This window comes from Heterocephalus glaber, unplaced genomic scaffold (assembly GCF_053883595.1).
Source record: "Heterocephalus glaber isolate CG9 unplaced genomic scaffold, H.glaber_assembly_v1.0 deba00000768, whole genome shotgun sequence".
NCBI lineage: Eukaryota > Metazoa > Chordata > Mammalia > Rodentia > Bathyergidae > Heterocephalus > Heterocephalus glaber.
The window spans coordinates 8647963-8675651 of NW_028258162.1; the positions used below are offsets into that span (position 1 = coordinate 8647963).

The following is a 27689-nucleotide window of genomic DNA, read 5'->3' on the forward strand; positions in this document are numbered from 1 at the left end:
GACTTGCTTTCCTCAGAAATGTGCTGTGCAAGAATGCTTCCTCCCCCTGTCCCTGTCCCTGTCCCCTGGGTTGTGCACAGAACCTTTGTCTTCCACTGCCTCTTCCTGTTTCTAATTCAGCGCCCTATCTACTGTAGGCATGCTGATGACCAAGCATGTCAGCACAGAGACAGACTTCCACTGTCCTTAACATCTGAAGCTCACAGCAACTAGTAGGCACCGTTTTGCACAAAGCACTGGCTTGCCCTTACACCAATGTAAGCCTCCTCGTCTTACATCTCTCTTTTGGTGACCCCTCCCTTGAAAAGCATTTTCCACACTTATCACATACCTTCACTAAGGACCATGTAATGGTGATCAGCGGAGAAAGAGACCTGAAAGCCAAAAGGGAGACTGGCTGCTATCAATACTCCAGTTACACACAGCAAGTATTTATTGTGCATCTATTTTCTACCAATCAGCATGGCAGATGCAGTTCTTTACTCTTGGCTTCAGCTAACAAAAGGTGGAAATATTTACTGAAAATGAAATTTTATAATTATAGATTTCTGATAGCACTGAAAAATTTACTTGGACTACCATCCAGTTTTGGTTTACCAAGAAATTTCCAATTAATTTTCATGGATAGCTGATATATCTAGAAGGCAGCTGATACAGCCCTTCAGCCCTACAGCTTTAATGGCTTTGGCCCACATGGCCAATCTCTTGGGCTGGCTCCGCTCACTGCCTGCAGTCTTCCTCAGCACACATTCCACATTCCTGGCATTCCCAAATTCCTGGCGTTTCCACTGCACCTTTCACTTCACGCTCACAGCTGCACACCCCGCCCTCTTGTGGGCTCTTGGCAGGGACTATGTCCCTATCGAATATTTTTTGTCTGGCTTCCCCGGCCTTCTTCTGATACCTGTGTGGAAGCCTCTATGACCTCATAGGTCTTACATTCTGTATGCCCAAAAAACCAACATCAGGTGAATGATGCCAAGGTTGGCTATCAACTTGAGCAGGAACTGGACCCCCTTGGATCATGACTATAGCAGCCCCTGAGTACCTGGATGGCTGAACTTGGAGATACATTTCCCTAGGAGGCCCTGAAAGAAGATGTGTCCCAAGGACTCTCTTTTCAAACAGAAGATTTATTAGTCTTGCACCCTTGAGCTTGAGGGTGGAAGAAGCATGGAGTCTGGCCAATTTCTAGATGCCTTCAAGATTTATTTTTTACTGTCCTGATACAAAGTTCTTGGCTTCTTTTTGATGTTAATCTTTTCAATCATGCTCTGCTTTGCTCCTTTCTGATGAACTGCAAACTTGTCACATCTGCTTTTTGCTCCTGATTCTCACTGTGGATCTCACTATAAACAAAGCAGTACCCATGCCACAGCCTGAATGTTGGGCTACTTTGACATGTCCTCCACCAGATTAATTAGTTCACAATCCTTAATGTCAGTCTTCCACAAAGTCTCAGGACATGGGGAAAATGAAGACAAATTTTCTTCTAGGGTATAACACATAGCTTCTAGTCCAAGTACCAGTGGAGTCCTGATTCCCAAATGAAACTTCCTCAACCTGAACTTTATCACCTGCATACTTATCAGCATCTGGTCATCTGAATCTGACTAAAATCTCTCAGTGAGCTTGGCTTATAGGATACTGAGGCTTCTCTAGTTGGAATATCCAAACCTTTCCTAACTCCTCCTTGAAACCAGCTCCAAAAGCTACATGTTAAGGTGGTCACAGCAATGATTTCATTTCTCTAGTACCAAAACTTTGTATTAGTCACTTCCTCGACACTCAGACACAATACCCAACACCCACAACTTAAAAGGAAGGGAGGCTTCTTTTGCCTCATGGTTTTCAGAGGATTTAGTTCACAGCTATCTCCAAGGCAGAAACATCATATTGAAAAGATATGGCAGTGGACAGTTGTTCAACCCATGGCAGCCAGGAAGCAGAGAGAAAAAGGAGGATCTGGAGACAAGAATAAACTCTTCCAGGTCACGCTCCCCAGTGACCACCTCCAACCAGGCCCCACCTTCTACAGCACACTGAGCTACTGAGCTCATCAAATGAATCCACTGTTGAATATAGCACCCCCATGGCCCAATCACCTTCCGCACACAAGACCTTTGAGGGATATTTTAAATCTATGCTGTAACACCTAGGATAGGATATCAAGTACCAGTCTGTTTTCCACCAAAATCTTTTATTCAACCTTCAAATTGAGCACCTCTCTCAGCTTTCTGCCTCATTATTTAAAAAAATTAGACATTTAATATTTATATGCCTGATGAATAACATTTCTTTGACAGCTGTCCATAACCCAGCAGTTCACAGGCCCCAAAGAATCACAGGGCAACAAAAAACATGAAGTAAAAGATTAATTCATATGACATCCTTTGACAGAGTTTGGGCAGGGAAGACACTAAAGGAGACTATGATATGCATACATACATTTTGGGGAAAAGGAAGTGCTGGGTCTAGCTGAATTGAGAATTCTTTCCAAGCGGGCTGTTCATTTACTGTGTGTCCCTGGGTACAGATGCCATGCCAAGATGTTGAGAGTTAGGTCAAAACTTAGTAAACATATCAACTAATTATAAATTCCAGAAGAGTTAATAAGGAAGCAAATGGAATTTTCACAGAGTTAGGGCTGGGGGAAAGGTTTATTTAGACATCAGGGCCAAGGAAGAATTCCCCAAGGAGCCCCAAGGAGGGAGAGCAGGCTGTTGGGACAGGCTCTGGATCACTGGTTCACATTATGGCACGTTTCAATTCAAACCAGCCACGATGCGAGTGCTTGGTAGCCCCATGTGGCTAGTGGCTGCTGTAAGGGGTCATGTAGAATAATGAAACAAAATGGGCTCTGAGAAGCTAAATGACAGGTTCATGTAGCTTTCCACCATTCTTCCTACTTTTGAAATGTTTTAAGGTTTCCATTAATGAAAAGGTAGAAGAAAAACAATACCCTGAAGTCAGCTTTCTTTATCAATTTTGTACAATTATTTGCCTTAGTTTGGCTCATGCCAAGCAATAAGAGATCCCAGAACCATTAGAAAATATTTTTAAATAAAGCTGAAATAATAAGTTAGCATCTCAATCAGTCGCTAAGGCTCTAAAGCAGTCCTCCAGCTGAAGTCTGAATAATGGTATCAACCTGAAGGTTTATTAAAGAGGCTAAGTGTACTCTAATGAAGAGTCAATATGATAGGCCACTAAGGGCTCTTAGAATCTAGAAATACTGAAACACTCATACATTACTCTGGTTCCTCTAAATGAGAAGCTGACCGTTGATTATGTTAACACAGATTTTATGGGGCCAGGACATCAGCTAAAGCTCCTATAAGGTTTTCATTCCTTTTAAATCATTACAAACAAATGTTATAAAATTACATTCCGTCAGCATGGCAGTGTGCATTTGTAGTCCTGGCTATTTAGGAGACTGAGACTACTTAGTGGGATTGCTTGAGCCCACAATTCTGAGACCAGCCTGGGCAACACAGTGACACCTCAACTTGAAAAAAAAAGTTATATTCAACTTTAATGACTGGACTTTTATTTTTTAATGTCTATATTTGGTTATAATTACTTGAAAGACATCAAGTGCCCCAGTTTTAGCTCTGTCAACCCCTTTCCAACAATACACAAAAAATTCAATGCCAGGAACCGTAGCAAAGAGAAGGCCCAGACTCCACCTTCCCCAAGGGAACAGTCAGCTCCTATATCAACCCACGTGGCTCCACATGCGCACCTACCTTTATGTGCAGTTCCTGAGTTATTTCTAGTGGGCATGATCATGAAATAGGGAAGATACAAACAAGGTCAACTCTTTCCTTTCCTTTGACAGCCAGAAGGCATAGTGACTGTTAGGTCCTCCCCCGTCGGATCCCTTTGCCCCCCAGGGGTAGCCTGGGCAGCTAGGCCCAGGAATGCTCCCAGCACCCCTGGGGTCACTGCATGGCCACTCTCCTGAGCACACTGACAGGAGCCTCAGCTTGGCTGACAGCCTTGTCGCTACCCTAGGGACCAGCTGGGGAACCACACCAGACAGGACAAAGGGAAGGGACCAGGCCCACTGCTGATACCCCCAAATCCCAGGGGCCAGGACTAGCACGGGCCCCTCCTGGAGACTCCTGGAAAGCAATGGTGGTAGGGATTTCAGCTGCACCATTTTTGCAGAAACAAAGCAGGCATCAAGCAAGCAGCCACTTCTCCAGAAGTTGAGCCTAGCTGTCCTGGACACCCTTCAGGGTCCAAGGGATATTTGCCCTGGTCACAGCAGGCTGGAAACACATCTATGCCAAAAGACTCCACCCGACAGCCTTCCTGATGACTCTGCCCTGACCCTGTCCTCCCATACAGTGAAAGCCCTCAGAAAGGTTTGCAAAATGTGCAAAATTGCGTATGTGTGGCCCACTGCTCCTCTACAACACGCTGACAAGGATATCAAGTGCCACAGCACTTTGAAAATACTAAGAGTATCTGTTCTTCCACTCAACCTGCCTAAACTGCTATCTGAATCTGGCTCCCAGAATCTGTATCAGGGAAGGCTAACCATTACCTGATGCTAGCTAGGGTTAACATGCCATGTTAACGCTCGGTGGAGACAGGCAGTATTCTCAGCTGGCAGCTGAAGAGACACAGATGGCCCAATAATCCTCAAAAAAGCATCTTCGATGTCTGAAAATTCTGCCATCAGCCACAAGTGAGGAAATGAACAACATACAATCATCCACCATGCTACCTGTGGTCCTCTTTTCACATGAGACCGATCTTTTGGATCCTTCTGCTTTTTGCCTAGCAGAAGCCATTCCTGATACAAAAAAGAGCTCACTTTACATCACAGTATGTGGACCAATAAAAATGAAGGAACTTTATATTGGATCAAGTGAATCAACTTATACTCCTCGTGGCGATGAGATGGACCACTCTCCCAAATCGACTCTTCACAGTACGCAAATGCTGCAAGAGCCAGGGCTTGTAAGGTCTCCACAGTGTCCCCATTTTACACTGTTACTTCATTTGGCAGAGTGACACGAAGAGACACTTGACACACGCAGCTTGCCGGCCCTGACCCCACACACCCCGGAGTGCCAAGGCTGAGTAACATGGCCACACGGTGGGACAGGAGTAAGGCCCCGCGTCCTCTGGGAAGATCCTCACCCCGTGCCTCACGGTGTCGGCCTGACCAAGTCCCGGGCTCTCGCTGAGCCACTCCACGTGTCACACGTGAACAGCACTGCTTCCCTTCCTCAGCTGTGTGCAGCTCAGGTGGCAAGGTGAGACTGCTGTGCAGACCACTACACAGAAGTGATCTTCTTTTCCTCCTCCTTCTCACGCACCGACAGCTGTCCTTCACAAACAAGTCCACTTAGCCTACATTTTGTTTTGTTTCTTAATCATAGCTTTATCTTTCAAGACTGAAGGATCATTTTTTTAGTAAAATTTCTTCTCATGCAAGTTGTTCCTCATTTAACTTTTCCCAGCTGTCTTTAGCTTTCCTACCAGAGAATACACACACACACACACACACACACACACACACACACACCACTCACTGAATGTGCAGTTCTTGAAGTATTTTCTGGAGCTTCCTCACTATCACTGACTACAACCATCAGCACACAGCCAAGTATCCAGAAACTGTCTAATGAGCCCAACCTAACAAAAGCTTGGGGCCTCACATGTGTTCGATGCAGAGCTGCTTCCCCTAAATGCTGTACCTAAACGCACGTTTTTGTACACTTAGCAATGCACACAATTAGTATGTTAACGTCCCCGCTTCCAGAGTTTCTGATCTGAGGCAAACTGTCTTTCAGTTTATCTTCCACATAGGTTTGTTATTTCACTTCTAAAGACTTAATACCAAAATGTAAACTGAAACAAATTCAAAGGCATTATCAATTAGGTCTCTTGTATTAATACGCACCAGCATCGACCCCTGAGAGAATCGACAGTAAGCACCTTCTATCTTGGTCCCTCGTTTGCTTCCCTCTTACAGGCCCTCCCCTCTCTTGCCAAGGGAAATTGTTTCTAAAACCCTGAAGCTTAACTGCCCCTCCCCACCAAAGCTCACCTCCTACGTATTTACCACTATCCTTTCACCGGTACTTATTTCATCATACTCTATAGCATATATTTTTTCAAAGTTTAAAAAATTGTTTCAGCTGGTTTATCTTGTTCAAAAAATCACATTAGTAAAACATGATTTACGGCTGTCGGAGGACTTGAAGCCCCCTACCAATACTCAGTATCGGCCCAGCTGCCTGTTAACAGCACCCCGGGCTACAGGATGCCGAAGTCTGAGCAGGAGCCTCCAGGGAAGCCATCACCTGTTAAGAACTATGCAGATGTCTCGGGCCTGTGTCAGAGTGAACACTTGTACCATACATTTGAGTTCTTTGAAAACTGGGAAAATGCACAGCCTCTCCCTGCTGGTTCCTACCACCCCGCTGCCCTGCCCCTGTGTCTTCCAGTGGGGCTCATCCCGCTGTGCCTGCAGCTGTCCCGCCGAGCATACCTCGCACAGCTGCTTCACCATTGAAGCGCCAGCTCTTTCATCAAGGGTCTAGCTTAGTGAAATTTACTGGGCCAGTAAAGATTATCTTTATACTTGTGGAACAGATGCAATAAAAGAAAACAAACCTCATTACCAGTGACAATCTTATTTAGTTTCAATGATGGCACAGCTGCCATGTCTGTATTTTTTCAAGAATTCTGATGTTTACATTTTCAATAGAACTTTGACTCTGAAAATATTTCTCCCTTAATTTGAGAGCGTACCTGGAACACAAGTGAATTTCATGCATAGACTTGGGTCCCATCCCTAAGGTATCTCAATATTGCAGAACCTGAAAAAATACAAACTCTGAAACACTTCTGGTCCCAAGCATTTGGGGTAAAGGACACTCAACCCATGGATGCTGTCGGTAGACTCCATAGGTGGCACCGCTGTCCTGCCCATTCCAGGGCTCTTCTGGAGTGAGGGGAACCGGACTGGTGTGTCAGGAATGCTGCTCAAAGCTGGCTCTGCCCATGGGCATCTGCTCTGCTCTGCTCTGCTCATCAGTGTTTATAAAACTTGTCCATCATCCCCGGAGAAAACAACTTCAGAACATGCGGAACCAGCACATACTTGGCTAATTTCAGGAACAGGAAACTCATTATTCCCAAAGGGAGTTGACTGCATCCTTGGACAACTGAACACTTAGAAAATTGCTCTTATCTACTGAAGGAAATCTAATCTCCCAAGAGTTTCCACAAATTACATCCTAATTAAGCTCCAGGAATGAATTAAAGGAGGGGACTTGAAATCCCTGGATTCCTTTCAAGTCTTAGAAAGCATTATCAGTGGATATCGAAAGCATTATTTCTTCCCAGCAGTTTCCAGGTTGAGGAGGCACTCAACAACGGAAGAAAGCAAGCTCTCTGTTTTGCTTTACTCTATGGGCCAAAGTAAGTTAGTAACATTTTGAAATTTTAAGTGTCTTATATTGACACAGATAAATTAGTCTGTTTGAATTTTATATGCCTCAAAAGCCTAGCTAGAGTCACACTTAGGGCACTGTTGTACGACGTATCCCACAGTTGAAGAAGGTGCACATCCAGTCCTTGATCCGCTCCTCACCTCCAGTCGGCCCCCCACGCAGCCCTTCTCTTCTCCCCAGAACAGCCCCCTTCTGGGTGTTGTAACACATGCTGAGTTCACGCCCAAGCATTCAGTTAGCAAAGGTCTGCACGCCGTAACTATTAAAAACCAAACCAAAAACCAAAGCTGGATTGGTCAGCAATGTCACCCTAATCCCTCACAGGAATGATGAGAGGCAGAATATGTGATTCGATCTGGCTTCGATTTGGAAATGTAAGCAACACGTAAGGGCAGGACCTTGGAAAAATGTGTAACTATGTGAGAGACCTAGCAAAGCATAACTTCTATAAACTGCAGGCTGTTGCTATGATACCCCGCAACTTCTCTGACTGCTCGAGCTTTTATTTAGCAGGGTTTTCAAGTCAAAGCCTGATGCACAAAAATCACTGTAAGTGTATTACTGAGTACGGCCAAAAGATTGAGTCCTGAAGAAAGGAAAGCCTTGTAACAGTTTATCCCAAGAAGACATTTCATTCTAATTAAGTATTTCCTTAAACTTGTGTTAATCTTGACCTTACTGGCATCACAGCAGCAGCATAATAACAAGAGTAATAGACAGTGCCTAATCCTGCTCTTAGCATAAAGCTAACGCACGGGGCTTAGGCCAACGACTCTAAAGAGCACACCCCAAAGCAGCACAACTCTAACTTCCCCAAAATAAGCTCTTTTATGTGTGTATTTCTCATAATTACTAAAAGAGCTGCTGAAAGCAACACTGATCTACAGCTGAGATTCAGAATCCCCTGTCAACAGTGTACTGGACCATGCACCAGAAAGCTGTCAGTGTCTTAGACAATGGAAAACAGTCCAAGAGTCACCACAGATGATTTGCGGGATGAGGCAGGGTGGGATACGCTTCTAAGTAACATCACAGAAGCTGCATGCAGGTTCTTCTATCACAGGGCTGTGTGTGGGTGTCTTTTCTCCTACACACTGCCTGCCCTGTGCCAAAGCTTAGCATTTGGAGGCTCCCGCTAAGGATCAGTGTTGAGTATTTTCTCAGAAACAGCCAAGTCCCACCCTGGCCTTCCTCTGGAGAGAAGGAACCTCCCCTCAGGACGAGTCCACAGTCAGATGGGCACAGTCTCCACTACCTACACACCAAGGTACCTACCGTTCGGTCAACAACTCAGAAAACACGCCCTTTGGGCACCCAGTAATGACCTCAATTTGTTCGAAAGCCCGACTGAAAACTTCGCTCTTGAAGGAATCATTTCTTCAAGGTTGACCTCCACAGAAAGCCAGAGAGGGAGAAAGCCACACGGCTGGCCTGTATCACTGATACCTACCTGGTGTCGAATTTTGCCTTGGCTTTTGAATGATTCACTAATAAATAGTTCTGCATACCCAATAACCTACGTCCTCTTTTAATCTACCGAGATCATTCATTTCATTGACCCACGAAATGAAAATAAACCAGTACTCGTCTTCCCACTAGAAAAGGACAGTTAGATCACAGCTTTGTCATGGGAGGTAAGAAACAGAGACCGAGGCTTCAAGTTCAAATGTCAGTTTCTGTCACCACTGCCCAAGATGTCATGGGAAACACCTATTTCCCTCCCTAATACTTGATTTTTGTGTGCGTGCTTTTTTTAAACTATGCTTTTGTTTTTTAAAGTCTTGAGGGCTTTGGGATAGTAGATATAAGGATTTTACTTTCACTAGAAAGAATCAGAGCGTATTCCACATTGCATCTTGATACACTTCTAAGGCTGCTACTCAGGAAATGAGAAACGATGAGCATGTTTGGAGTTTCTGTCATAGTTAGATGAAGCATGTGTCTGTGCTAAGAAGGAAGCAAAGAGAGTACACTATAGATTTCAAGGCCCTGTGTCTGGGATGCAGAGGAACAGAGCAGAAGGCCTGAAGAAGGAAATTAGTCATCAGGAACAAAGGTAACAACAGATCTCCCCTCCTTTGTGTCCAAGGAGCTGCAGTTACCAAATGCTACCCACAGATGAACTTAATGCACATAATAGCCTGGTTCTCAGTAGGGGATCGAGATTCTAGTGTTCACTCTACCACCAAGTTCCAAGGGTTTATTTTCTTTCTTTCTTTCCCACTTTTTTTTTCAATTTATAAAATAAAAGAATTGGGGGAAGTGGATCACAGGTACCATCTGGTTCTAACGTTTTATGATTTGGGAACTGGAACTTGAGGAATGAACAGAACCTGATGAGAGAGGTGTAAATCTGCAGCCAGTGTCTCCTTCATTTACCTGCTATAACTGAAAATCTTCTAAGTGACTCTTTGTGGGAGGTGTGAGAGAGACAATACACAGGACACAAGAAGAAACTATCAGGCACGCCTATCCTATCTACTTACAGTAAATTTCACCTTCCACGTAAGAAATGCAGCTTTTATCAACACGAGCATTCCCCAGTTAAGTTCATACATTAGACGGCCACACATCTCTTACGTAATAACCAAGATCATCGGTGGGCCACTCTGTCATCTGCTCAGTTCATTTTAGAAGCATTAAAACAGCAACAAACAAACAAACCTTACAATAATGGGGCAAGAGAGACTGCAAAAATGTTCTGCACTGTATAGAAGAGTTCTAGTTAGTTCCCTCAAGACAAAATATACAGAACTGTTTTAAGGATGATTAACATTTTTTCTTCTACATAAATACACTTTGTTCCAAATTTTCTGAATTGCTCCATGATTGTAGGTGGCTGTTGGTAACACGTGACTCAGATTTTTTTTTTTAAATAAGCTTAGTTAAGAGCAGGAAAATAATGGCTTTTTTGGGAAAAAAATTCATACTATGGAGAAAGCATTTGAAAACAAATGTGTTCTTGTATTTATAGAGAATTTATACTTGTCTAACTAATTTTAAACCTACTTTAAACTTTGCAATGAATGTTTATTTTTTATAAGTTTATTTTTAACCACACCTACATCCTTATGAATACAGAAACTGTTACACACTTTATAAGAACACAATGCTAAGAAATTAGAAATCTGCCAAATTTTAGACATAAATTTTGCATAACTGATAGATCATCTGAAAATGGGAATCACAAGTTAATAAGATCAATCAATAATATGCTTCAGAGCTGGGGATTTAGCTCAGTGGCGCTGCCGCCTGCCTTACAAGCGCAAGGTCCTGAGTTTCATCCCCAGAACAAAAAAAAAAAAAAAAAAAAGCTTCAGCCATTTGGATTAGTCTATCTTTGTGAGGTAACTTATTATCTATTTCAGCTTTGAAAATTAAACTGGGAATGTAGCCCAATGGTACAGTGCTTGCCTAGCGTGCTCAAGGCCTTGGATTTGAAGAAGCAAAAACCATCAAAACAACAGCAAAATAAATTGAATGTAGGACCAGACCATCAGATTGCTTTGTTGCAAAGGATTCGTCAACATTTTTTAAATGATACAAAGTCCACATAACCTTCATCTGGATGAAAACCAACAATAAGTTGGGGTTTTTTTTGGTACCGGAGATTGAAATGGGACCTTGCGTTTGTGAGGGCAGGTGTGGCGCCAATGAGCTAACTTTCCCACCCCTAACGATAATTTTCAACCAAAGAAAGTTTTCAGCTATTTGTATTTACCTTTAATGTGTCCTGTGAAAATTTCTGTGTAATATAAAACAAATATAAAATAATGCAACATAGAACACACATGAAACTTAAAAATAAAAATGCATATATTGAGAGAACATGCTCAACTTTTCCCACTGATGAGATACACAATAAAATCTTAGATACATACAGGTAAATTAGTTATCTTTTTACCAATTTATTTTTGTTTTTCAAAAACTCACAAAGTGACTTACTTAATACTTTCTCCCAATACTATCAATATTTCTCTTATTCAAAAGATTTCCAGGGAAGGTTACCCGAAGAAAAACAACTCCTTATATAAAGCAAATATGTTCTTGTCACTACCCATCTCAACTTAGAATGCATTTTTTTCTCATTTCAAAAGGAGTGAATCATTTTCTTAAAAAAAAAAAAATCAACCTATAAAAAGATCCAAGTAGATTGAAAAATCATTGATAATCCCTCCCCTTTCCTGAGCGATATAAACAATCAATACACATGGGCTGTGCTTCACTCCACCTATCAGTCACTGACTTCTCCACACCACGGAACAGCCCCATCACCGTGGGTAATGAATATGCAACATTCCAGTACTGCAGGCACGTCACAGGAGCCCAATTCTCTCACCGAGAACATTTTCTGTATATTATTTCCAGATTGTATGATTACAAAAGAACTGTGTCCGGGTTCTGGTTTTTGAAGGACACTAGGGCTATAAAGATTCCTTCTCACTTGGCATATCCAAAAATTGTCACTCACTAATGTAACTCTTCGATGTAACTCATTGCTTAACTCATTAATCGTGACAGTTCCACGTGTCATTAGAACTGTCTTTTCCTCTTATCAATAGCCAAACTGAAATGAGTTCTTAAATGGTGCCTTGTGCTGGAGGTTCAGAAATGGAGATAAGCTTCCTTTCAAGCAGTGAGATAAACGAACCAAGCCCCAACTCTCCCCTTGTCGCTTGGCCAGCCAGCAGGGGGCGCCTGACTGGCGGCTGCCACACCCTTCCCCAGTTTAGAAGCGCAGCCGCCTCCATGCGGCCCCACCATTTTCGCAGAGATGAGGGAGCAGTCGCTCGCTTCTCCTGCAATTCCGCCCAGACAGCTGTCAGCTGAGGGCCGCGGCAGCCCCAGGAGGCATCTGCCTGGACTCCAGTCCCGGAAGAGACTGCCCCGCGGCCGGGTCCTCGTCAGGTCACCACCCTGGAGCTGCATGTGGCGGCTCCCCGCCCTGCTGCGGCACCGGTCCCAAAAAAGCCTCGCTCCAGAGGTCCTGTAAGTCTACTCGCAGTTTTTATCCGGGGCAAGGTGGGCAGAGCAGGCCACCCTAAAAGACTGCTACACGCCGGGGGCGCTGGCCCGGAGGTCCCCAGACTGCACTGGAACCCCGCAGCAGCCCGCAACATCCAAGTCCCTGACAGGGCCGACCAGGGAGGCCAGCAGAGGACCCGGGAGGCTGCCACGGGGCCACGAGCTCCGGGCCTAGGAACTGACTGCAGGGGGAGCTGCGGGAAGCTGTACAACTAAGGGCGCAGGACCACCGCACGTGAAGCCCACAGCTGCCAGCGGAGTTGCACTGTGCCCACTCATGATTCCCACTTCAACTGAGCGAAAGGACCTCAGCTGATTGATGGCAGTATCATCTGGTCATTCTAGTTACTACAAGGAAAACAGTTCCACTGAAAGAATTGCTCTGTACCGAAGAGTCCTGGAAATCTTGCAGAAAATTTTCACAAGCAAAGTACTTTCTTACATGAAGAAAGGACATTAAAGATTTGTATCCATGTTCTTTTACTTTGAAATTAATGAAAAGTTACATGTAGTTCATTTATGCTGAAATATTATCTATTTCCCAAAGCCCATTCAGAATGCTGTTTTCCTGCCAAACATTTAATACTTTTAAGTACTGCAATAATAGAATAATAAATAATTCTCGGGGGCCAGGATTTAGCTCAGTGGTTTTGCCGCCTGCTGTGCAAGCACAAGGACCCAAGTTCGATCCCCGGTACCAAAAAAAAAAAAAAATTCTCAGGTAATCATCCAAATTAAATATGCATTATCATCTTTTATAAAAGGTCCTTAAATTTCTATTTAATTCGAGCTTTGAAAAATAAGAAACAATCAAGGTTCAGTTTTAAAAGACACTGTTATCCAAGGGTTAATTTTATAAAGCCTACATCCATCTCAAGTAGGAATTTAGGCCTCCTGAAACTGCCCACTCCAGTCACCGCTGTCACAACGAAACACATCCATGTAAGTGGAAGGAGCAGTTGCTCTGGGTGGCCTTGGTTTATAAGCATGACCTTTCCTTTCCTCTCCAGAGCTCTGCTTTTGTTCCTTTGGTTCCTTTCGGTTCCTTTTCTCTAGCAAAAAAGAAGTGGTACTTCCTATGCAATGTAAGAGCCAAATATTAAAAGCACATCACTTTTCTTCTTCCCCGTTACCTATGACCCACACAAAACGAAGGCTGGGTACCCAGTTAGCGGGCCAAGCATCCCCTCCCCTACGGCTGCCGGGAGCAGGGGTGACTGACAGATTCACTTCAGATAGTGATGAACAACACAGGGGACACACACAGACTCAAGCTCGAAGCCAACCCACACGACCTCGGAAGGGTGCTAATGTCCAACCTTTGAAAAGCAGACACACTCTCACTACAGACTCCTCTGAATCATCCACAGGTCAAGCAGCCAGACTAGATAAACAACTACAAACTCCCGAGTGGTAGCTGTGCAAGAATTCTGCCTGCCATCACATGCTCCGGACTGAATACAATGAGTCATATAGGGTAGAGCTGACTGTAAAAACTGGGCACCAACCTGCCTCGGGGTCCGGGCACCCTCTGCTGGACAAATCAACAGCCTCCGGCTGACCCCCACCCTCCCCCTCCATCTCTACCTCAAATGCCAGACTCTGGACTTCTAGGAAAGTTGTTTAAACAGAGCAACAACAAAAATATGCTCTGTATTTTTAGGAAACATGGAGTATAAAACAGACTTTGTGCACAGTAGGTCAGGCGGAAGCTGCTCCCCTCCAAGGGCAGCCTCCCAGCCAGGCAGCCTACCCAGGAGTGGGCCTCTAGCCCCCAGCCCTGACATCTGTACCACAACATGTGCCCCTCTTTTGCTCTGGTGAAAATCCCTGAAACAAGAGATTTAAGAGTGTTGTTCGCTTTCTGTCACTGTGGTAAAATGCCCGAGAAAATCAACTGAAAAGGAGGGAAGTGCTTGTTTTAGCTCATGGTTTCAGAAGCTTTGGTCTACATTTGCTTGACTCTGCTGCTTTGGACCTGTAGCAGTACAGCACATCATGGTGGGAGCACCTGTCAGAGGAGGCTGGGAAGAAAGAAGGGAGACAGGAGGGCCGGAGTCCCAATATCCTCTTTAACAGTGCACTCTCAATGACCCAATTCCTTCCACCAGGCTCTACCAGCCTCTTCGAGAGGCTGGAAACCAATTCTTTAACACACAGACTGTGGGAGGCATTCAAAATCTAAAGTATAGCAAAAAGCAGATGTACAGAAAAGGGTACTTTTACTCAGAAGAAGTGACCACCAGGGATGGTACTGAGATTATAAAGTGGTACAACTTTTTTTTGCAAGGAACTTGGCAAGGCATCCCAAGAGCCTTAAAATACTCATATGCTTTGACCAAGTCATTTCCCAAAGGAGAATCAGTTCTAGGGAAATCATCCAAAATAAGAAAAAGTCTTATACAGGGAGATGTTGATAGCAAGAGTACTTATGGCAGTAAAAAACAGAACTAATGTAGTATGGACTAATATATACTAATGTATATATTAAAACTTCATGAGATTATATAGCAGTCATTAAAAATTATCATTATGAAGAATGCATTAAAAATTAAGAAACAGACAATATAATCTCAATGGGATGAGGAGAGAGAGAAAGAGAAAGAGAGAGAAAGAGAAAGAGAAAGAGAGCAAAGCATGAACACTGGCTACTGCCAGGTAAGATAGTTACGGTAATTTTTCTCTATACTTATGTGTATTTTTCAAGTTTTTTGGAAAATATACTATCTATACTAGCTAGAATTTAAATTCCATTGAAACCATGAGTGTTTATTGTCCATTTAAAAATCCATAAGAAAGAAGTTCTACAGAACACACAAAAATACTCAGTATTGGCTATTTTACTGGATCAAATATTCACAGGCATGTTTCAAATCTCTGAATATCTGATGCCAAAACTGTTAAGTGAAAAGATGCAGGGACAGATTAGCTTTTCCTACCCTACTTTTTTTCTTTTAAAAATGTCACTTAAACTTGTTCCTGTCCTCTTACTTTGGCTTGATGTGTCAAAATAGTAATAATGCTAATAAGTGGCTCATGAGTTTATCATCATCAACGTTAAACAGACATTTCTATGCCAAAGCATCTGAACTTCTTACCTAGGTGCAGGCAGGGCCTCATCTATAAATGGGCTGTGCTCCAAACTCAGACCTGTACGTCGGCTCTGTCTCTGCAGGAAACTCATCCCAAGTCCTAATGCTTAGCAGAAGCCGGAGGTCCTGATTCTAAAAGAAGGCCGATGGAAAGGTTTCTTCTTACATCCTGAGCACAGGAGCAAGGGCAAATGTTGACAAAAGTAGTTGCTTACTAACAGAGTGGGTGATTTTGGAGAATGCGCACACACCTATAAAAGACCTGAACCCAGGCGGGAGTATGAGAAACTGGGAGAACAGCAGGAGGAGGCTTACTAAGGAAATTCAGGGGCCCAAAAAGAAATCAATTTTCAGGCTAGGAGTGTAGCTCAGTGGTAGGGTACTTGCCTGGCATGCATGAGGACCTGGGTTTAATCGCAAGCACTGAAAAAAATAAAATAATCAATTTTCTTCTTGTTTCAAGGAGTATCTCCAAATTTCTTAAAATGTTGGTCCATCAGAAAAATTTCTACCACATCTATAACAAACAACCAACAAACAATGATTGTGGGTTTGTTAGAGAAGATTCCAGCCTGGGCACACAACTGTTCAAAGTAAGTTACAAATGCAAAAGCTTCTCTTGTAATTCAGTACAAGTATTCCTAGAAGACTTTCAGTTTTGCACAGACATTAAAAACAAGATTTTAAGCAGACTATTAGAACCCTGTCACCAGAACAGTTAAAAATAAAGAGCCTAAACATGTATGTATCAGTTCTCAAAATTATTTGATTTCTAATAAATGTACAAGGGGCTCTAAAATGAACAAAGATCGCTTGACAGAAGTAACATAGGGAGTAACTGAGCTCTTCAGTTATAGAGATTAGGACAAAATGCTCCAATATTGGAAAGAATTCTGAAATTAGTACTTGTACGGAAGTCAAGCAGCACACAGAGGAATGAGCGAGGTGCAGTCGGTCTTCCCCTGTCCGCCCACTCAGCTGTGAGAATGTTCTCTGCATCCAGCTGCTGCTACCTGGAGGTCACCTTATCCTATCGCTTAACAGTCCCGGACTCACAGAAGGTTGTGTATGGACCAATTCCTAAATCCTGTGCTACATCCTTTCCTCACCAGTCTTATAAAAACTAATCCTAAAACAGAAGTAGGTATGTAGCAGAAAAGACTGAAAATTATGCATTTTCTAAAGCAGATCTGAATCTGCAACAGAACTTTAGAAATCTCACTTTCTTTCTGGCTCAAGCACCTCCTGAAAACTTCCTCAAAAATACCAAGGCTTGAGAATTTGTCATGAGAAACACTGGGTCATGACCTGAGGAAAGCAGGGCGAAGCGGGGCGGCTGCTGGCACACAGGGCCTCTCTGCAGGCAGGTCACAAACGGGTGTCTGCCTCTGGTGGGAGCACCCCTTCCCCGGGGCAGGGGGGATGATTTAGGCCTCACCTTCCCCGCAACCAGGGCCTTTGTGCAGCGTGTGCTGCAGATGCCACCCCTGGGTTGCCTTGGACTGAACACCTTCTTCAAAGGCGCACACACAAAGCATGTTTATTATAATTACAAATAACACTGAACTCTCAACTGTGGGCTATCCAGCAACTTTCAGATATGATTCTAACCCTAAATGATCGTGCCTGAAGAGATCAGTGCAAAGAAGCAATTAAAACCCAAATATGTCCTTAGGAATGGAAATGAATAAAACCGTAACAGTAAAAGAAGGGAAGCAGACTGGCTCTCGAAGGAAGGCTCAGCAATCTCCTGAAAAGGCCACATGGCCCTATGTTCCTGTGCTCTTGCACTTGCTGCTTACCCTGCTGCGCCCTGCTTTCTTCTACAGTTTATTCCCCAAGTTAAACACCACTCAAATCCTGAAGAATCCCAGGACCCCACTCAAATTCCACTCTCTCTCACCAACTGTTCACAGCGGCAAAGCCTGTGTGTCTGTATAGAAGCAGGTAGGGGGTACCTGCTTAGTAGCACCCCAGGTTTGAGCATGACCATCGCTCCCCCACTCTGGTAACGCCTGGCAGCCATGTGTGTTGCAGGAGACCCTGCTTGTAACTAGCTGGCTGGATCCGGCAGGTCACCGACTCTCTCTTCCCAGCCTCTCCCTCTCTGCTTTGTTTTGGGATAGAATCTCACCATTTTGCTCAGGCGGCCTTGAAGCTGCAATCCTCCTGCCTCAGCCTTCTGAGTGGCGGGGATTACAGGTGTACACGATGGCAGCTGGCTTGTCTCACTCTTAATAAATCTGAAATTAGGATTCAGCCTGGCCAGTTACAACCTGAATGGACCTGGATCTAGGGACAAGTAAACTTAGGAGCTGTGTGGGGTCCACCTGTACAAATATTCCAGAAAAAGCAACCTCAGGCTCCCACTGCCTAGGGCCTGGCTGACGGTGCAGCTCCCTTCCTTCCTCCAGTTCCTCCTCTGGTCTCCCCGGAAAGGCCCAGAATGCCCCCGGCTCCGTCTGACCCTCACCCTCTTCCTCAAGAAGCTTTGGTGCTGAAGGGGTGTGGCTCTGAGGCAGAGCCCTGCCAAACACCAAAGCCCTGGCTGTGTCCCCAGCTCTCAAAAAAGTGAACAAATCAAAGAGAAGAAACAGCGTGCCGATTCCCAGTTCTGCTGATAGGAGTTTTCATCAACCGTGCCTTTGAAAACAAGCAGGAATTCTGAATTCACAGGCATTCTTCGGAACATCTTCTTAGAGGCATCACAGTTCTGAAGAGGGAGGCAAGAGGAGCTCTGGCAAATCACAGTGAAAGCTGACAAAACAAACGGGCGAGTCAGGGACAGAAGCAGAAGCCCCTCGGCGCCCAGAGCTCTGCTGCTGTGGAGGGTTGAGAAAGAAGTAGTCAGCCAGCCAAGGTGTGGTGTTCACCAGAAAATCCTTTTTCCCTGAGGCCAGGCTGAAAAGGGCCAGGCCCTTGGACTAGGGCTCCACCAAAAGTATCAACCCATTCCCCTTCTAGGAGACTGCAGCCCAAGCTTATAACGCCAAGAGGTGCACAGAACTCCCGGGGGGAATGTGGTTGGGATGGCCAAGCTGAGCGCCCCTACACACCTGGAAGAAATAAACAGCTCTCCCTGGAGGGTCACACTCTCACCCTGTGACTCAAATTACTGCCCCAGGGAAAAGAGCAGCTCAGAGCCAAACCAACCAAACACACGCAGCAGTGAGGCCTCACCAGAAAGGGCCAGCAGAAGGGATGTACCGCAGAAAAAGGCCAAGCAGGATGTGAGAAATCCAACTGTCACACTCTTCACCTTGTCTACTGAGCCCTACTAACTTGGCATACTTACTTCCGAATAGCAGAACCGCTGGAGGGCCGGAACCACGTGGAACGGGTCAGTAAGCCCGGCACAAGTAAACTCACAGGAGTCAGCCCTGCAGCACTGGAGGAAGCTGCTTGCTCTGAGCCTGCCTGGGCTCCAGGCAGAGCTGCAAACAGAGCGCCTTCCCAGGCACGGCCGCGCTTACTGCACACCTCTTATCCCCACTTGCAGTAAATTTCCCCCGCTCACTCTCTAATGCACTCCACAAGCATCAGCAAACACTTGAAACACCGTGCTCAATCATAACAAAAATAAACTTCACGCGGATGAAAATTTAATGTGGAGGCCCGTGGTGCAGCAGCAGGGCACTAATGGCTACTGTAGAGTCTTGGCTGGGCTCATTCATTCAATATGACACGTGTTGAGCGCCAACTATAATAAAAGCATTGTTTTAGGTGTGGGGATACAGCTAGTAAACATGACAAATTCTTAATTGCTGTGGACTTAACGTTCCAGTTGGGGGAGATAAATAATGAGCACGCAAACAGCTCAGTTTCAAATAGTCCCGTCACAGAGAAGATAAAAGACTGATATTACAGTGGGGGCCTGCTTTAGAGGAGGAGGTCAGAGAGGCCACCTGAGAAAGCAACCCTTCAGCTGAGAGGCTGAAATGACAGAGGCCAACTCAGAGATGGGGGGAAGAACATTCTAGACATGGACCAAGGGAAAATACATGCAGAAGCTCTGTGACTGCTCTGAGTTTGTCTTGTTTAAGGACCAGAAAGACAGGCGTGGCCCTTGCAGTGTGGCTGGGATGGGGGAGAGATGGAGGGAGAGAGTGACAGCCAGGACAAAGAGGAAGCAGGGCCAGGCCAGCAAGATCTGTAAGCCAAAGAGAGCCTGGATTTTACTGTAAATGCAATGAAGGTTTAACTGAGAAAGTGAGGGGGTCACACACATTTAGAACAGTCACTCTGCAACTGCCCTAGGCAATGTGGACTGAAGCAAGGCACCGGTGACTATAGGGAGAGCAATCATTACGGAAGACAGGGCTCAAGAGAAGAGGACTTAGGAAGGGAGGGCAGTCCGTAGATCTAACACTCACAGTGGGTGGGAAGAAGTATGCAGAGAAGAGGAATGCAGGTGGCACACCGACCAGTGATGGCAAGCCTTCTAGAGCTTTCAATGATTACAAACAGCGGGCTGCAGCACGAGTGCCACAGGTTCACCACCACTGGCCTAGGCTTTTGGCTTAAGCCCCTGGGTACCAACAGTGGTCCACTTTCTGAGAGAGGAAAATACTAGTTTAGAGCATGACAGTGGGTGGAACAGAGTAGGAGGAGGAGATCACGAGTCCCGTTTGGGACATCAGAGATGCCCACCATGGAGTCATGTGACGCTATCTGGTAAAGCATTAAATACAGAGCCAGAGAGTCATGTCAGAGCTGAAGATACTAATTCCTCAGTTATCAGCATAATGCTATCAAATCAAAGGCCCTGAGACTAAATCAGATCACCCAGGGAAAACACACGGGCAGTTGTAGAGCAAGGCCCTAGACCAAGTCCTGAGGCTCCGCACCATTTACAGACTAAATAATGCAGGAGGAGATCAATAAGGCCCCTAAAAAGGAGTAGCCAGCAAGGCAGGAGAAAAACAAGAAAGCCGCCCCGCCAAGCAGCTCTCCTCCTGGATTTGCAAATCTGGGCATCACAGGTGATGCTGCAGAAAGTTTCCTTGGAAAAGTGGGGATGAAGGCCAGACTGGCGAATGGGAGACAGATGGCAGCTCTGGACACTGCTTTCCAACTAGGCTGGGAGTGGAGAAACTGGGTGGCAGCTACAGCGAGACCCTGCAGGGCAGAGGGGCACTGCTGTTGTAATTGCAGTTTATTTTGTTTTTAGGATGGGAAGTCCTAGGGCAGCAAGCACTGCCCAACAACAGGTGCTGTGCTGGTAGAAAAGGCCTATAGCTGCACTGTCCAATTCAGAGCCACTAATCTGCGTGACTTGATATGAGAAACTGGGCTTAAGTTTTCTTCACTGAAAATTCTTCATTGAAATTGCTAGTACCTACTAACCTGGGCAGTGCAGCCCTTCACCATGTTGGCAGATGCGGTGGACTAATGAGCAGCTTGGGACACCCAGCTGAGCAGAGTCAGCGTGGCTGGGCGTGGAGGACCCACCTGGGGATTGTTGCCAATGGGATAAAGAGAACCGGAGGGGAAGATCGGGGGCTGTTGATTTTCCTGGAGAAGCTCGCTGCAGGTGGTTCTCCTGATGCGAACTGGGCTGTTCTGTCAGAGGAGGAGCTCGGGGCCTTGCTGTCCCTGGGGCCGGCTGCTGTTCTCCTCAGGGGAGCTCTGGTCTTCAGGTGAGCGTCGCCTCCTGGCTCCAGTGCAGATCCCTCAGCCTGGTGGCGCAGACCCTTCACCCCATGGCACAGGCTTTCTGGCTTCCACCCTGGCCTTTGGCCTTCCTGGTGCAGATCCTCGATGTGGACTTGCAGGAGCCATCGCTGTGGGCTCCAGGCCTCTGGCTGGACTCATGGGAGGCGGGGAGGGCACTGCCTTGGACTCTAGGCCTCTGGCTGTACTCTTGTGGGTCCACTGCTGGGATCCAGGCCCTCAGCTGGATTCTTTGGGTCACTAGTGTGCGGTTAGATCTCTCACACTCCTCTGCATCTGACTTTTTGGGTGACTATTATAAAATAATCCGGTAAATTTTGTGTCCTGTATTAAATCTGCTCCTTTGCAAACAGGAGGGGAGTCTGCTGACTACAACAGCAGACTAAAGGATTAGTGGTCCAGAAGTCAGCGGGTCAGGGGGTGGGAGTGCACACCAGACATTGGTGGCCTTTACTTGCTCACTGCTTTCTAAACAAGAATATCAGCTCAGAGAGGACAGAGAGACAAGACGCTAGATGACGTTTAACAAGAAGGGCAAAGGTAAGAAAGTGTTTCAGAGAGTACAGAGCACACTGGGGCAGAACAGTAAAATCTCAGGGCAGAATGCCAGAGATTTAGGGTAGGGGAGACAGCAGGCTGGGAAGAAAAAATGAGTGAGCTGTCATGTGCCTATGTACCCATTCCCCAAGATGAATGGGACTGTATGCAAACATATCTTTAAAGAGAGACAGACTGAGGGTAAATTATACCTTCCCTTATCAGAACTGTTCATTTTTCATCATCCACTACTAAGCCAGCAAACTATTTTTCAACCATTCCTTAATACTCCCCACAATTTACCTCTGGTTTGCAATCTTCTCAGCAGCAGAACCTTTCTTCCCTGTGCCTATTCTATTCAATGCCCCAATTAAAACAACAACAACAAGGACAAGGACAAAAACAAGCTGTTCTAGACAAGCTAAGTAAGAGCTAATTGCCCAGCAGCTCGGCTCCGCCCTCTAGTCTCCGGGGCACAATCAAGGAACCCAGGAGCTTGAAAGCAAAGATTACCCAGGCCAGTACCTCTATCTAGTTAAAAAGCACAGCCCGCTCCAGCAGCTCTGCAGGGAGGCCTGAGACTGCACTGTAATAGCTTCCTGGTTGGTGGCTGATGCCACTGTTCCAAGAAACACCCTGGCAAGGCCTGAGGCACAGCCAGCAACTCGACTCTCTCCACTCCATCTGCTTTTGTCAGCTGCGGACCCCTGGGCCTCACACTTCTCCCTGTCTTCTGCAGCTGGGAGATCCTGCTTAATCCTCCAGGTTCTCCTCAGTGTCACGTCCTCGAGTCTTCTCCAAGTCGCCAAGCATAAGTAATCATATCCTGGCTCCTGTTACCATTTTGGTCTCCCTCTCCTACCATCCCGGGCCCTCTCTCGCTCTGCTCTGGCTGCAGAGGCTTCCTTCCAGTTCACTGAAAGTGCCCACTGCACCAGTGGATCCCTCTGTCTGAATTAGTCTCTCTCTCTCCCTCTCTCAGTGCTGGAGATGGAACCTACAGCTTTGTGCATCTACCCTGCATCACATCCTCACCCAGCGGCTTCCTCCTAATGAGACTGATACTCCCGCCATCCTAAGTAATACTCTCAGCCACAGCATTCTTGATACTTCAATTATTTGTGCATACATCTATCATATGTCTGTTTCCCCTGCAGTTCTAAGCAACTTGAGTGAAGGGCCCACAATATATTATTTTGGCATCTACAGCATCCTGCAAGTTAGTATCTCTTATGTTAATAAAAAAGGTAAAATATCAATAGCTGACATAACTTGCAACTAGTGAATGCGCATTAGATTTTAGATACCTCAGACAACCTTATTATTAGTGGAGGTGTTAAAAATACAAGAAAGAACAGGATCACAAAAGAGATGTAGAAAGTAAAGCAAAGCCAAAAAGATAATTCTCTGAGAATTCATAACTTAAAGATACAAAAGAATGCCAAATACAATACTATGAACCAGGATAAGGTAACAATTTAACATACAATCTAATAATCTGTATGTCATATATTAACTTAAAATAGTTTTTAAAAGATAAAGACAGCTAACATTTTCTAAGAAGTTCCTGTGTGCCAGCAACTATTCAGGAATCTGTCAGTCCCAAGGTACTTAGGATAGTTTGACATAATTTTTTCACTTTAAAAATGGTATGAAAACAGCACTCATACATCCATTCTGTTTCCCACTTTCAGTACTATATTCAATAAATTATATGAGCCATTTAACATTACAAAATGGGCTTACGCTAGATGATTCTGCTCAAGTGTGGGCTACTATAAATATTTTGAGCATGTTTAAAGTGGGCGAGGCTAAGCTATGATGTTTGGTAGGTTAGATGCGTTAAATGTACTTAAAGAGTATTTTCAATTTAGGGTGGGTTTATCAGGATGTAACCTCATTGTAATTATAGCAGCATTTGTACAAATTTATTTAATTCCCATAATAAATCTCCATAGTAAGTTGTTTTATAAACAAGGGCCTGAGAGGCTAAATAAGTTGTTCCAGGTCATATAGCCAACAAAACTCCAGCCACGCTTTTCCTGAATACATTATACATTTATTCTCTTCCAATGTGCTTTGAACATGGCAATGATTTTCTTTCTATAGAGGGAACAAAGTAGTTTCAAACAGCCTCCCCATATTACCAGCTAACAATGTGTGCATCCAAGATCCGACAGAAATGACAGGGCGTGGGCAGCACGCCCAAGGGCTTAGGGTCTGGGTCTGAAGCCCACGTGCGCTCTCTCTCCAGAGCCCAGCCGGTAATGTCTCACCTGCACACGCCCCTCCCGTGTGGTGATCTTCTGGCTGCTATGCCTCCCTCACTTCCCACCCCGCATGATCCCCACCACAGTCTTCTGAAAGTTCCTGAGTTCTGCAGTCTCCCAAGTGGCCCACATATGGGATTCAAATAATCTGTGAACTTGACGGGTGGCATCTTCTGTACTTTCACTTATTTGCTGAAAAGCATAAATGGCCCGTACCCAACTACAAATGGCTCCAAGGCACAAAAAAAGAGGTGGACAAAAAAATACAGACTTTAGCTAGCAGGTTATAACAGTCTGGGAGAGACAGAAATAAGTCTGGCTAGGGTAAATAATAAGAAGAAAGAGATCAAGCCAAGGAAAACACCTGGGCATTCCCGAATTAAATGGCACCTTTCACTTCCCACTTCTAAACCTTCCAAAACAGAGAAGCTGCCTCTATGTCATTCCTGTATTCCTTAAACCTTCAAGCTTTTACACACACACTTGAATCAACTGCTCTGGAAAAGTGCATCCACAACAACAAGCTCTCTGGCACATTCTGTTCTCCTGTCTCCTTGCTAAACTCTCTTTTCCTTCCTGTTCTTCCTCTGTCCTTCGGTCAAAGCCAAGAGGCTTCACTGTTCCCACATCTCCCTCAGAAATCTAATTTGTGCCCAGTTCTGCACCCCAGACCCATCCTGCTCCTGAGCTCTAAGCCCACCTTTCCAACATCCTCGCCATACTGCAATTGGACTCCCTGCCCAGCACCACTGGTAAGTCAACAGTTCTTCCAAATACTTCATGCCTTTCCAACACACAATCCTTTTTCTCGCTTTTCTAATTCTGTTATGGGGTTACCATTCTTAAAGGGGCTCATCACACACAGTCAGGAGACAAAGTCTCAGTATTTATCCTGACTTTCAAAGCTATTCCTTCTACTGTTTTGCTACTCAAAAGTGCAGGCCCCTGGGCAGCAGCAGCAGTGACGCTGGAGTCCATGTTACAACATGGAGTCCAAGCCTCGCCCCATCAGGCCTCAACTGAAGTTCATAATCTTAAGTGTCCGAAAGTGATTTACATCTCCACGAAATTTGGAGACACTAATCGAGCGCTCTAACTGCATCCAAATTTTATCATTTTAGGAATGATTAACTGAATTCTTAGTGTCAATTACAGTCCTAGGCTTTAAATATATTACCTCATTTAACCTTCAAAATAACCCTATGTAGTAGTAAGCATCATTATTACCATTTAAAAATGATACAAATTCAGGCTCAAGAGGTTAAAAAACCTGCTCAAAGAGCCTATAAATGAGGGAGCCAGGACTTGAACCTGATCTGTCAGACCACAAACAATCCAGCCTACTGACTTGAATTCCCCTCAATTTCAAAATTTGTATTTCAAAGTACATGCTGGAAGAACTGATGCTCTGGCTGACGGAATTTTCCATCAGCTTGAAGGTAGACTTTGTTGGTTTATTACAATTCTTGCTGACAGTCTTTCCAAAAAGTACAGCTGGTCATCCTGCCTTAGGGCGGCATTCTGAAAACTAAAGCTCAAGTTAAGGCACTCGATAAACAGAGAAGAAAATGTATTCTCTCCTCAAGATACGAGCCCATGTTTCAGAGAACATTAAACTCCTTCTCTGATAATAAACTTCATGGGTGTTTTTCTCGACATGCTTCTTTCCTCTGAAAAGGGAAGAAAAAATAATACAAGGAGATGAGTTCTTGAATGAATGGGTTGGTTGGACTCCATTTAATGAGTTTCTTCTAACACCGTGCTCCTTGTTCTTTTAATTTAATTGCTCCATTGTATTATTCAGTCCATACCATTTCATAGTCATGCAAATCATTTTTAAACCTAGTTTCCTACCATTTTTCAGTGCCCAAAACCCATGAATCTAAACTAGACTGTCTTCAATACACTACTGTCTCTCTGACTGCTGAAAATACCAAACAGATGATGGATGCTGTACCCGGAAAACTGGATCGTCACCAATCCACTCAACATGGCGCAGTGTTGTACAGCGGGAACTCACAGCTCTCCACAGGCAGGACCCGCAGACATGGAGATCAACTCCAGCTCTACTCTGAGGCAGCTGCCGCCCGGGCCCTTGCCTGGACCCCTTCTCCAACCCCACCAAGCAGGCGCTGCTACGCTTCCACAACCGCTACAACCCACCTACAACCCACCGACGTCAGACCGATCAGATTCCTTCCTTGGGGTTTTTATAACTGAACCTCACACAGAAAGTCCTTTTGGAGGAGCAGAAATGACAAAATGTGAAATTCAGAAACCATTAAGTTTCCTGCCTGTGGAGGAAACCAGTCCGCTATGAACAAGAATAAAGTGAAAACAGACCCATCCTTCCACTGTGACGGACTCTGAAACTCCTAATGTGAAAGTTCTCCTGGAGCCCATTTGTGTTTCTAAGCTTTAAACCAAAAGACTCTCACTAATAACTTGGCTACTTTTAAACACTGTATTTGTTTAAAATAAGCTTCATGCCCTTCACAATTTCTGTATACAATGAATGTCTTCCTTTGTACACTTAAATTGGGTTTTACATACTAATTTCTAAAAGGCTTACATTTCATGGTGTATAAAAATCTTTGAGAATATCTATTTAAAACAAATCTTGGCTCATATCATTCAACATACTCCACATAGTATTAAAATATCATTTTAAGAAGCTAACCGCCTGATCCTTTTTAGCTTAATTCCAAATGTAACAAGATAAAACTGCCTTCTTAAGTCATCTTTTCCTTTTTGTATTCAATTATATTCTCTGCTTAAGATACTTAAAATAAAAATTGGCACCCATCCATTCACTGATGGGTATTTTCAGTTAGAAAGCAGTAACATATCAAATAAGCCACACAATAGCAGGCTTATTCTTGACACAGAGCATTGCCCAAATGAAGATTTTCATTACTGCTACCATGGACTTGAACATTTTCACCTCAATTGCAAGTTTTTACATTTCAATCAAATAGACTTCAACTACTACCATCAATCTAGCAAACTCTTACTTTCAAACTCACCAGATTTCCTTCTCCTGTAGACAAGGCTTTGAAAATTCCTTCAATATTGCAGTACTTAAAGGTTATAATAGCAAGGCAACATTTATTATATACTCTTTCTATCTTATGGCTCCTAATATCACATTATGCACCTATGAGACTGTAAAAATTGACTGCAGAAAAAAACTTGGAAATCACCCAGTCCTCAATCCACATACACAAACACTGATACAGTAACTAGTTAACAGACCAAGGTCAATAGTTACAATTAAAGAAAGGATTAGAGCACAGATCTAATTAACTTTTTAACCAAAATATAGGGAAGAGTCCCAGTATTCTCACAGGATGCCTATAGTTTCTCTTTAGTGCTCCAAATTTATGGTTCTTTCTAAATAGTCTATGCACATTAAAGTCCAAAAATTTTTTAAAGTACAAAATTGCTATGTTCATGATAAATCTTTTCCCATTAGTTGTAATCATGTTAGAAACACAGGGAAAAGACCGACGTGAAGTATCTGTTCTCTGCTGTATTGTCCCTAATGTCCCCCTTCACAAAGAACAGCAGGCTTGCTCGTCTTAACACCGCAGATATATTTACTCTCACAG

General features: G+C 44.5%; 1 protein-coding gene across 4 annotated transcripts in view; it reads right to left on the bottom strand.

Moving 5' to 3' along the window:
• Pip4k2a (phosphatidylinositol-5-phosphate 4-kinase type 2 alpha) overlaps positions 1-27689 on the bottom strand; it is a 150439-nt gene that overhangs the window by 120364 nt on the left and 2386 nt on the right. The window lies entirely within an intron of this gene.